Source organism: Protopterus annectens, chromosome 6.part1, assembly GCF_019279795.1.
Source record: "Protopterus annectens isolate FY-2018-M chromosome 6.part1, PAN1.0, whole genome shotgun sequence".
Classification (NCBI taxonomy): domain Eukaryota; kingdom Metazoa; phylum Chordata; order Ceratodontiformes; family Protopteridae; genus Protopterus; species Protopterus annectens.
Window position 1 is genome coordinate 232828093 of NC_056738.1, and position 12495 is coordinate 232840587.

A 12495-nucleotide genomic window follows, 5' to 3' on the forward strand; every position below is an offset into this window, starting at 1 on the left:
GGGCAGAATCAGAAAATCCAGCTGAGACTGTGGGGGCAGTATCTTCCTTCTAACCACTGGACCCAAGTCATTGTGGGTAGCTAGTTTAGTACTTTTAGTAACACCAGGACAGTCCATCATTGGTGTAGAATATACCTAACTCTGAGGCTCCGGTGAAGTAACTTCACTGCATAAATTCACACCCATGTTCATGGTATCCAGGGGCTCAACAATAGCCCCCTGCACAGGGGCTGAAACTGAAGTGGATGATGCCAAAATCCGCTTCTTAGCCCCCTCAGTAGGAACAGAGGAATCTCTATTGTCAGTATGATTAGCAGCATGCTGTGTTGTAGGCCATGCAAAGACGTGCTGGTTATAAAAATCATTGACGTCCCGAACCAGCTTTTTCTTCTTCACATTTAGGAAATGTTGTTCATATGCATTCACTTTTTCTATGATGTCATTAAGAAAAATATCTGAAGCATCCAGTCCCAAACATTGTGTCAGCTCACACTGCTCTTCTCTAATCTGTTTGGCTAATTCAGCCTCAACAGGTGAGAAGTACTCGATCAAAAGTTTCAAATAGGCACAACCTGTGTCCAAATTGATCTTCTGCCAACTGGCAAAACGATCTGGATACGTGTTCCCATAGGTCGGCATGTTCAAGACACTCAGGCCTCTGGGTATAACATGATGTTCCAAACAAGCCTCAAGGTGGAGTCGTTGGCATTGTAACCTTTTAAATTTGTATAAATTATTCTCAAGATTTTTTCTCACCTCACGAGCCTTATTGTCCATGGTACACACAGCATTCTGATCAATGTCCAGTCGCAAATCCCCCATACACAGAGGATTTTGTTGAATATTCAAAAAATTATGTAGTCTGTTCATTACAGGCAGATTTCCCAAATCTGAAGCATCTTCTGCCATAGCTGCAAGCAGTTTGGGGGATTTGCGACTGGACACTGATCAGAAACTTTTGATCGAGTACTTCTCACCTGTTGAGGCTGTGAAGAAGAAAAAGCTGGTTCAGGACATCAATGATTTTCATAACCAGCACGTCTTTGCATGGCCTAGAACACAGCATACTGCTAATCGTACTGACAATAGAGACTCCTCTGTTCCTACTGAGGGGGCTAAGAAGCGGATTTTGGCATCATCCACTTCAGTTTCAGCCCCTGTGCGGGGGGCTATTGTTGAGCCCCCGCATACCATGAACATGGGTGGGAATTTATGCACTGAAGTGACTTCACTGGAGCCTCAGAGTTTGGTATATTCCACACCAATGATTGACTGTCCTGGTGTTACTAAAAGTACTGAACCAGCTACCCACAATGACTTGGTTCCAGTGGTTAGAAGGAAGATACTGCCCTCACAGTCTCAGCTGGATTTTCCGATTCTGCCCCTCCCTATTTGTACGGGGAGGAAATACTCTTTCGACAACGAAACACAGAAAGGACAGAAACGCAAAAGAACCCCCTTCTGTCCAACAGAACCATTCCTTGAAAAGATGTGGGGGATGGGAGCCACAACTTAGTTTGGAATATTTCCATACATGTTTTAACACAGCATGAATTGTCAGTATTGTCAAAAGGATTATCATTTATACCTGCAGTTAAATTGGATTTTGTTGACTGTATGATTAATTTATGGTTATTTGCACGTAATTTGTCTTTACGTATGTTTTTTTGATGATGGACCTAATATTTCTGAGAGGCAGGATCCTGAATTTAAGGTTTTTAGGAAACCCAGTGTTTTTACACCAGCTTTTACACCAGCACTTAATGTCTTCCTCACAGTTTGTGAGAAAGAAATATATCAAGTCATTAATAGAATACAGATGACAAGTTGTAATAATCTGACTAGATTTGAGCAAGTCCTGAATGATTTGATTAAGAACGAAAATATAGCTATCCAGCCGGCAGACAAAGGTGGCTGTGTAGTGATTTTAGATTCTGGATATTATTATGATATGATGAATCAGATGTTGTCTGATACTAATACATATATTAGTGTGGAAGTTGACATTGTGAATGTGATGAAGAACAGAATAGATAATTGTTTACTTGAATGCTTTAATTTAGGTCTACTTACCAAGGAACTATTTAATTACTTTATTACTGAATTTCCTGTTATTCCTCAGATTCATGGCTTACCCAAGATCCACAAACACCCTACACTCCCACAGTTTAGACCGATTGTAGCTGGGAGTGGTTGGTTGACACAGGCTATGTCCATTTATTTGGACAAACAACTTTGAATAGCTCTTGACATGAGTGAAGTTGTATTGAAAGATACTGAAAACTTCTTCAGAGATTTATATAATGTGACCAGTGAGGGGGATGTTTCAGATATTCAATTTTTAGTGACAATAGATGTTGTATCCCTGTTTACGTGCATTCCCAACCAGGAAGGCATTAGTACGGTCTGGGCAGGTTTGGCTAGGAGTAATAAATTTGACATGAAGCATATTGACTTTCTTTGCATGCTTCTAGAGCTGGTCCTTGAACACAATATCTTTATGTTTCAGGATAAATGTTGCTGGCAACAATCTGGCGTGGCTATGGGGACCAGCTGCGCTAATTCTTACGCCAATTTGGTGATGTCGGAATGGGAATTCCATCATGTATTGGGACAACATAGAGGTCATATTGCTATATATATATATATATGTTTTGTTGATGACATGTTTATTGGTTGGAAAGGCAGCAAGCAAGAGCTTGATTTATTTTTTTCATTCTTTAAATAATAGTAGTACTTTTTTTAAATTTGCCCTCACTTGTTCCCAAGTCACTGTTGATTTCTTGGATGTGAACATCCGGCTGAAGAATGGCAAAATGCTGACCATGATGCATAGAAAGGACTGTTACAGACCGTCATATCTCCATAGGCGGAGTATGCATCCACAACATATATTTGGGAACATTGTGAGAAGTCAAGCCTTCAGGGTCTCAAGGTTGTCATGTGCTACTTCTGACTTTGAAGGAAGTTTGTCAGATTTGAAGAAAGAGTTTGCTAACAGGGGTTACACCCAAGTAGAAGTTGATCAAGCTTGTGCCAGAATAACCAATGAGTGTGATAGTAGAGCATGTCAATATTTTTCTGCTCTGTATAGGCAATCAATCAGATCACCTCATAGGTATTGTTGTCCTCCCATTGTTTTGAAATTTTCCCATGGTGTAAATATGGTGAAAGATATAGTTACCAGGAACTGGCATATTTTACAGATTGACAGTAGGTGTTCCGATATATCAGCAGATGGCCCTAGATTTGTATATAAGAACCACAGTAATTTAAGGCAACAGTTATGTTTTCCTAGACATGTTATGTCTGGATCCCAAGTTTTGATGGGTACATCTAAATGTCATAAATGTAATTTTTGTCAGTTTATAGATGAGTCTAGGTTCTTTAGGCACCCTGTCACTAGCTATTTGTGGAAGTTGAGGGCATCTGCTGATTGCTCTACCAGGAATGTGGTTTATTTAGCACATTGTCAGTGATGTTATAAATTCTATGTTGGCAAGACCAACAGGAGTTTAAAAGAAAGAATTAGGGACCATGTGTATTGCATGAAGAAGCAATATGATTTTAGTGACTTAGCGAAGCATGTTTTGTCTACTGGCCCTGAACATAACTTTGTCTTCCTGGTATTATGTGTGATAAGCCCACGTCTGTGAGGTGGTGACGTAGTGACTCGTACTGATGTGGTTGAGTTGGAGTGAATCTTGAAGCTGGGGGCACACCTAGCTATGGGGTTGAATGATCATGTCCCCATTAAGCCTGTATTAAGGAATAAATGGCTGTAGGGAGATTATTGTTGTTTGTTTATATATTTATGAATATTTTTCATGTTTTATTTATTTGTGTTAATGTTTTTATTTTTTATTTTTTATCAGATTTTATGCCAGTAAATATTATCTACGTCATATGCCTTTAAGCTGAGAATGTGGTTGCATGAATGTTTGTTCTACTGGCTATTAAGCTGTTTGAGATGATGTCATTTGTATACAAGTTATTTTGTCCCCATTCATGTTTGTCTGAAGAAGCGGTATGGTATTACCGTGAAAGAGCCAATTTTCTTTCTCTGCAATAAAGTTTTTTGGTATGATTCCTTGCTGGTTCATCAAGTTTTTGTATTTTGCAGCATATCAAGCTGTCTTCTGCCTGCTTTGGGGAATTTTACAGTTTTACAGTTTTGTTTGGTTGCTGCAATTGGGTTTGTTTTTGTTGTTCACCTGTTAATCTTACCAACTGTGCACCTGGCCTTGTTTGCATAGTATTTATGATTCACTGAATATTTTTTTCAGTTACAGTATCAAGGCATTATTTTTTAGATGGCACCACAAATTCAGGTAACATTTTATCCCAGAACATGGGCATTGCTATGCCTTCCTTTCCATTTTTAATGCTGACTTTTTTATGCCTTGCGCTCTGTGCTCCTAGAATAGGATATACTTTATTAACTACTTTCATGTTTTAAGTACATAATCCAGACATTTGTACATGTGTTACTCTGCCACTCTCTTGGCTAGATTAAGTCCTTTTCAATATGACCTATTAAATGTAACTTCTAGAGTCCTGGTTCCTTATTCATGCAAATATACAGATCACCATTACAGTGCAAGATTGCATATTCCAAACCCAGAAAAGCCTAACCACCAAGCTTTGTACCAACTGTCTTTCTTATTTCTTTGTATGATGCAAAGCAGTCCATCATTATCTATATAGACTCTTGTGGCATGTTTTGGAAGCTGCTGAATATACTCCTTACCAAAGACCCCTCCCTGCACCTGATCCTGGGGGGAGTTTAATAATGCCTATACAGACTTTTTTTCCATGTAAGCATTATGGCATATTGCTTATAGATGCAGGTTTGCAATCCAGTAAACAGAGCTGGGTGGCTTTCTTGCATGCTCCAACACGGACGTATCTATGGCATGCAAATCACCTCATAAGAAGGTGAATTGCATGCAAATGAGGGAGGTAAAGTGATGCAGCAAGCAGACAGGCAGTCCTGCAGACCCCATGTTGGTGTTCATAGTATACAGGGAAAAATTCCGTGTACAGGATTTTAAACAGACAGTAGGGGCTGTAAAAGTGTAGTTAGATGGACAGAAAAAGCATAGTAGACAGATATGTGCAAAATTATCTACCATGTTTCCAAAACTATATGGGAAATAATTTAAAATAATTGTATTATTTTTTTTAAAGATGTGGGTATGTTTGTATGGTACATTGCAGTGTGTAAACATGCTTTTATGAAAACAATAAAAACAAAAAAGAGTGTAAAAAACAAATGTATTAGTATGTGACAGTAATGTATTATATACCCCTGCATGGAGTATCTACAAGTGGAATGGTGCTGTTGCTAACAAGGCAGAGCCTGGAACTGTGTAGTTTCCAGGTTGTGTGCACAGATCCCAATGCAAATGAGGTGGGGTTACTGAATAGCACAAATGGGTATCCGTGTCCACAGATCCCATCTGTGTAGTCACAGAACTGTGTTGGTGTCCAGAGAAGAGGTAGCTGAAATCAAGGGGTGTGTCTGAGGATTTGTAAGCTCATTGGAGCTCTTCGGTGCCTGTTTACGTGGTGCTCTGCAGTGCAGGAGTGTGTGTACAGTTTCTGCTAAGCTTTGCTTAACTTTGGGGCATGTCTTTCCATGTGTTTCTGCATGTTTTCTCATGTTGTCACAGCGTGCCACCATGCTGAGTGTGATCTTTCATGGGGCTGAGTGCAGTGACTGCTGAACATTGTTTACCTTCATGGTGTGTGTTTGCATGGTGCGCCACAGTGATGAGCGAGGAAGGCTGCCCAAAAAAAAAAAAAATGTCTGAGAAGGCCAGTGGTATATTGATTACTGATGACCCCTGTTTCACTTAAATTAGGGCTGTTAACAGTCCATAGTGATGTATTTGGCAGGTTAACAGGTAGAATAAATCATAGGTAGCCAGGCACACAGGCTGCACCTACAGCAGAGCACTATAAAGGTTGTATACACCCTACAATCTGATTTCACCCCATACTCTACACCAGTGGAGTACAGACTTGGAATTTTAACTGAGTGAATGCTAGTGGCTGCTGCAGATCTGTTACATCTGTATGTATAAGATGCTGAGACCAGTGCTGCTGCTGCTGCAGCTGACAACAGGCCTGGACTGAGAAGGAGAAAAGTGTTCAGGCCCAGGGTAACCTTCCAGAAGCTACTTGAGCTGGAGTTTGTAGAGTGCTACAGGGTGGACAGGAACATACTGCAAGAACTCACTGAGCTATGCTGCCCTCAGCTCAGACCCAGAGCCAACAGAGTAGAACCCATGCCAGTGGAAACAAAGGTATGTGTAGCTCTTAGGGTACTAGCTACAGGTACTTTCCAAAGGCCAACTGGGGACATGATGGGGTCATCAGGATCAAGGGTACTCCCACCAGTTCCTGGATGCCATGCTACCACATGGCAATGAGCACATTTATTTTCCCCACACCCCTAAGAAAAGGGCCAACAGTATGCAACACTTCTTCCATGTAGCACAATCCCCTGAGGTACTGGGTGCCATAGATTGCACTCATGTTCACATCAAGGCACCAACCGGTGAGGAGAGTGTAACCTATGTCAACTGCAAGGGGTATCACTCCATCAGCTGCCATGTTGTTTGCAATGCCCAAGGCATTATCATGAATGTGTATGATGGCAGCCCTGGCAGTTATCACAACTTCCATATCTGTCACGCATCACAGGTGTACCAGATGTTTACTGGGGGGACATCCTGTATGGCCATTTACTGGCAGATGCTGGTTATGCACTGGAACTGTGGATGATGGCGCCCATCAGAAATACACACACACCCATGGAAGAATGCCATAATGAGGCATGTGAACAAACTAGGAACATCACAGAGCATGTGTTTGGGCTGTTGAAGTCACGATTCTGGCGCTTTCATATATCTGGTGGAGCCCTGCAATACTCTCCTGCCACATGTGCACAGCTGTTCAAAGTATATGACATACTATACAATATGATCCTGTGGAAACAGCTGCATCAGGATCAGCAAAGGGAAGGGATACACAGCCCCCACCAGTGCCTAGGTCCCAACAGCCACACCCACAGGTGGACTTGGAAGAGGAAAGCCCTGAGGATGTCCCTGTAGGCAGATGTGGGCATGTCCAGTATGCTCTGGCCTTGACCAAGAGACAATGCATAGCACAGGCACTGACAACCTAGGGTCCTGGGAACTGACACCTTACTCTAACTTGCATACATATAGTAAAAATGATGCCAGGCAACCCACACAGCCTGTTTCTAACCATGTATTGGCTGTGTATTGGATACATCAGACAGAATCAGCCCTGAACTACAGTTCTGTCAACTGCTGCATTAACAAGGTAATTCACTCACTTACACACCACTTGTAAGGAGTACAGTGATATGGTATTGTGTGTATGGACCTGCTGCATGCATGCAAGGGAATACAGTGGGCTATTCGGAGAGATGTAACATCCACATGGTACTACAGATACCCAGTCCAATAGTATGTGTTCCATAATGTTCACTAGGCCTCATGGTTGGAATATTCACTACACAGTCAAGGTAGATGTTAAATAATGGGGTCACATGACACTTGAACTACTGTTTATGCCAGCAGATTATGTGCTGCTCTTCCCCCAGCCCTGACACATCAGTATTCCCATACAACTGCTTTAACAGTAAGTCTGAAATGAAATATCAGCAGACCAGCCAATTCCAGGGTAGTGACATAGTACCTGGCCACACATTGTATGTCTCACATAACACAGGGGTGACAATTTATGTCTGTATGCTGTTAATTGTGTGAGGAATGTCACCTCTCTGTCTGGTGGCTGGTGTAGCTCACTGGGCTGGGGACATTAGCATGGGTGATGGTGTTGATGGTTTGTCCACATCTTTTGCATGTGAGGTACTTGTATGGTGGTATTCCCATAAACTGTCATGCTCCTCACTCTTTTACTACAAAAATGCTGGACAAAGTCAGGGACAATGGGGGGACAAAGGGCCAAAACTAAAGACAGACATTACACATGCTCTGATGAACCTAGAAGGTGACTAGTACAACAGCAGGTTGCAACAGAACAGCTGCAGGATGTAAAGGCCATCACGTAAATGTATCAGTAGTTAGTACAAGTCAGTGATTGCATTATACAATATTTTACTGGAACACCACAAATGTATGAGGAACAGACCAGACATATGGGGCGAAATGCTGGACATTCTGCAAAAACATGCACAGTGAGAGGTATGCAGACTGTCACCCTGTGTGTGGTGTTACATTATATCCCCAGTCACATATTATTTACAGCACACAGCCGAGGATTGCCTTGGACAATTTCAGGGAAGTGCTGTACTGCGGAAACAGGTGCAGCAGCCAATGCAGCACACAAAATCCTGGAATGGAGTACAGGTAGCTCTGGCCTGGAGTCACCTTCTAAGTACTGACAGTCCCACTGGACGTGCTCCTACACTTAGCTATCTTGAGTGCAATTCTGTTGCCTCTTCCTGCTATGTGGAAATATGTCTGTACATACAGACAGCTATGCATACGTATCTGTCTGTCCCTATTCCCCACACATATTAGTGTATCTATCAGTACGCATCACATATACATATGATACCAATATATATATATATATATACAGCTATATAAATTACATTTGCATAACGTTCATACACAGCAACATTTAAAGAGACATCCCTGTTATACATATTTATATATACATATACATATATGTATGTATGTGGGGATGTAAGAATGTCCCCATACACCCTTGGAATGGTGAAGTTATCTGCACTTACACATCACAACAGTTGTCAGAAGGAACCAGACCAAGGCTGCAACAGTACATAATCCACTCACCCACAGACCCCTGTGACTGCAGAATGTCACCTTGTAGACAGACACAGGTGAGCAGGTGTTGTAATGTACAATGGTTTCAACATATGCCTTGGACATGCCATATTGTCCCTGGCCACATGTTTGCCTATCTAACTACAACCATCCACATATGGCCATACTGGTAACTGTACACACATAGCAGGGATATTAACAGGTATCCCAGTCCTAGGACACTAGATAGAATAACAGTACCAAGCAATATCACTCAGCAGGTCACACATGCTGTCTAACACAAGGCTACTTTGCGTACTCCACAAGTACTGTGCCTGCAATCACACATACAACAGACGTAACCTGTGGTGCATGCGATAAGTACTGTGAGCTATAGTGTGTAATAGTGGAAAGGTAAGGGTTCTAATCTCACATCAGCCAACTGTGTGTGTGTGTGTGTGTGTGTGTGTGTGTGTTTGTTTGTGTAAATATATCCCCTTGCAGCACTATGGACATGCCCATATGGGCTATCTCTGTGCAGTGGTTATGCATTTTATGGCCCTGTGACTAGCTGCTGGCCCCTACATTGCCCTCCTCTACAAGGCCTGCTGATGTCATCCACCTTAAGAGTGCTGGCTGACAGACTAATATCAGATAAACTTTGTGGCACATGCAATATGTACTACACGCTATAGTGTGTAATAGTGGATAGGTAGGGGATGTAATCTCACATCAACCAACTGTGTGTGTGTGTGTGTGTGTGTATGTGTGTGTGTGTGTGTGTGTGTGTAAATATATCTCCTTGCAGCACCACGGACATACCCATATGGGCTACCTCCATCCTGTGGTTATACATTTTGTGGCCTTTTGACTAGCTGCTGGCCCTTAATTGCCCTCCTTTACATAATCATAACAAATGTCTGCTACCTGTCTGACATGGACACAGGACATTTGTAGATGTGTCAACTCCATCACCACACCGTCTAGATTTGTAAATTAAGAAAACCCAGGTGACATGTAGCAAGGGTAGCAGACCTCATCACAAAGTATGAATGCATGATTACACTGACTGCCCCCATTGCCCCTGATAGACTGTTCTATACAAATGCACCTAGGGAGCCATGCACACATTTACTGCCATACCTTACTGACATCATATTTCTGCTGTGCTGCTATGCCATCCTGTGCTGCTGCATTGCCACATGTGTCCATAGTTTATCACCTCAGACTCCTGGAACAGAAACATACACAGTTCAGTGACACACCTGTCATTCTGTAACACTACCCCCAGTCCAACATCATGCAACAAAGATACACAAAGTGTGATGTGTAATCCTGACACATGCCAGCATACATTACCTGTTGTGGCCCACAACAAGTAGCACGGCAACACAATACTGCACTACACAAATACATGTCAAGTAATATAGACACCCTGTGCATCAGACACATAGTGGCATTTCCCTGCATTGATGGCGCAGATGATAGGGATGTGTCACAGGTATCATCACATGCACAGGGTGTGGTATGGGATGCCAGAGGCCTAGGCAGTGCCAAACAGTTGACCGCATGTGTGTGTGAGTCAGGAAGGGGTGCAGGTTAGAAAGGCCATGGAGAGGTGCTTGTGTGTGTCTGCTGGTAACCTGCATGTGACAGCGGTGTTTGAGTGTGTGCATGTACACAGTCAAGCCCAGTGCTAGCCCTACATATGTGTACATTGGACAGTTGTAGACCATACATGGTAGAGTGGACAGTTCACCATCTCCAGCCACAAACACTGAAACTGGCTCTGCCAGGAATAGCACTGGCAACACCATGCCCAAGGTCAGATATGGTGCTAGTACCTGATGGTGACTGTTGTCTGCTGAGGCTGTGTCCCCCATGGGACTGCACAAGACCACATGCTGATGGCCCAACACATTGTGGTGTGGACAGCACAATTCCTTCTGTAACACTGGAGGTACTGGCAACTATGAGAACGTGACTGTGCATGGCCTCGTGGACAATCAGCAGATGGTGTTTCTGACTTACATTGACATGTCAGATGACCAACGCCAACCATATGTTCCAGCACAGACAATGTGCGGTCCAAGACAGACACTGTCTCAGCCCACTGTCTGTCCACTGCATCAGTGAACCAATCCAGGGTGTCCCCAATGTGGTGGAGGAAGTCATGGATGTCAGACTGTGCTGTGTCCATAACTCTAAGATCTATTTGGTATTACATTCAGAACATGCCTGCGTCTCTATGATGGCCTGAAACATGCACTGACTGACCCATAATGTGATACCTGCAACAGGTGGTGGATGGACATCAGTTCTCCTATGAGTACCCCTGTCAATCTACCTGTGTGGGACCTCACCAGGTCTCTGGCTATGGCCAGTATCTTCACTTACTGATGGCATAGTTGCCACACTGTCCTATTCAATGTCACCACTCTGTGACTGTTCAATATCTGTGGCCTCTGGGGAATGGATATGTATGGGCATACTAACTGCGTGTGGTGACAATGGGGGCAGAAGAGGGATGTCAACCTCTGGGACAGATTCAGCCCCTGACAACCCCACCTGTGCCTCACTCTGGCTACCATCATCATCAGAGTCCGATGAGACACTGACATCATGTTGTGCGGGGGACGAACTCCAACGCCCCCCCAGTCATCTGTCAAAACCAAGACAAAAGCAGTACATTACTACTTGCACTTTTAAGTATGGTAATCCACTCAGACTCATACAAATGAGGCTCCACAACTGCATTACCAGTGTCACATCTTCTCATTTCTGCTCCCATGCACAACAGACAACCTCATAACAACAAATGCAGACAAGTCAAGCCCTTTATAACATGCACTTCAGCCACGTGCAGTTACAATTGCCAGTGTAATATGACTGTGAGCTATGCAATATGACACTATACATGATAGAACTACACATAAATCCTAGTACACCTATCTTGAGAATGATATGCCAGTACCAGTGCCACTGCCTCAGGTATGTACCATCTCCCTTTTGTGTTTGAACAGGCATCTTGGAGTAATTGCCTCATGTATACCAGCCTGTGTAGCAGCTCATAACTATAAGTGTAAACATGTCAATGGTCGTTCAAATACACACCTACAATTACCCAGTCTATGAAACATAGTTAACTGTCCATAATGGAACATACAAATATTCTACTCTGGCTAAACACAACATTTGTACATAGGGCAATATGGCAGCCATTAACTTTCAGAGGGTATATATGATCCATAAAAAACAGTATCACACTTACCAGGTACATGACCATGGACTTGGGCCACATTTGACAGACCCATGAAAAGGTGAGGTAGAGGTAGTGTCAGCAACACCAAATGTTGCAGCACTACAAGGTAATATGTGCATATATCCACATATGCAATAGCTACTGTGATATTGGCTGAAGTGCTGACATTCTGAATATGTTTGCACAACTGTGCATAAACTCCAAACCCCCCCACTGCATATAGACTTGACACCCATGTACAGGTATGTACAACCTGCCACACTGACTGATACTGATACAGTATTACACTGGTGAACACAGTATGCTTACCTTGATGCTCCTCTGCTGTGGACATGGTGGCACCCACTTCCACAATGTATGGTTTGATGGAACTGACTAGCTAAATCAATGCAAAATGTCCAT